The sequence below is a fragment of the Chrysochloris asiatica genome, unplaced genomic scaffold, assembly GCF_000296735.1.
Source record: "Chrysochloris asiatica unplaced genomic scaffold, ChrAsi1.0 scaffold00325, whole genome shotgun sequence".
NCBI classification, from domain to species: Eukaryota; Metazoa; Chordata; class Mammalia; order Afrosoricida; family Chrysochloridae; genus Chrysochloris; species Chrysochloris asiatica.
In genome coordinates, this window is record NW_006408843.1 from 646,633 (window position 1) to 647,569 (window position 937).

Sequence of the window (937 nt, forward strand, 5' to 3'; positions counted from 1 at the left end):
ATAAAATGATTTAAAAATTATATTTAAAATAATATCTCAGACATTTAAAACATACATCTGAATAGTCTACATGTTGGCCCACAGGAGTCTTAGACTTTCTTCAGATAATTTCATTCTTTTTTCTGATTGTTCCTCCATATTAGCAGTATTAAGAAATTTATCTTCAAGCTTGCTAATTCTGGTTTTCCTTGATTCAATTCCACTCCTTCCCTTTCAGTGTATTGTTGATTTAGGATATATTATTATTAATCATCTGGACCTCCATTTTCAGATATTCTATTGTCCCCAAAGCTATTTCTAATATGTTTAATTGTTCCTGTAGTGCTTTTCTGACGTCTTCTTTATTTCCTGGACTTTTCTATGGAACATTTGGAAGTACCTCAGTATCATTCTCCTTAATTCCTTTTCAGGTAGTTCCAGAGCCTCTTCTCCATCAAAAACAATTTCTAGTTCTTCCTCTAGGTCATGTGTTTGAGCTACTCTGTCTTTTTTCTGTATGTGAGCAGAAATTTTATGCTGATTTTTAGGCATTGTGGTGTGTTGTATTATTTTGATTAATATATGTTGGTATATTCTTAAGTACTCTCCAATTGTCTCTTGGTAGGTATAATCAGTGGGTGAGCTTCTCTGTTCACTTTTAATACAGTTACATTTATAGTGTTTTTATCAGGTGTTGGTTGTAGATGCTGCTCTAGTGTACAGGAGCTAGTATTGGCTCTTGGTCAATTGGTGGGATTTTAGATGGTACAGCTGTTGCTGGCTGTATGGCCACATTTGCTATCTTCTGTCAGGTAAGACAAGAATGGAAAACACTCCCAAAAAATCTCAGGAGGACCAAAAACACAAAACTGAAAATTAAAATTGCACAAACCCAGAAAGAACAACATAAAGACAAAAAAATGGAACAACAACAAAAAATTAAAATAAAACAAACAAA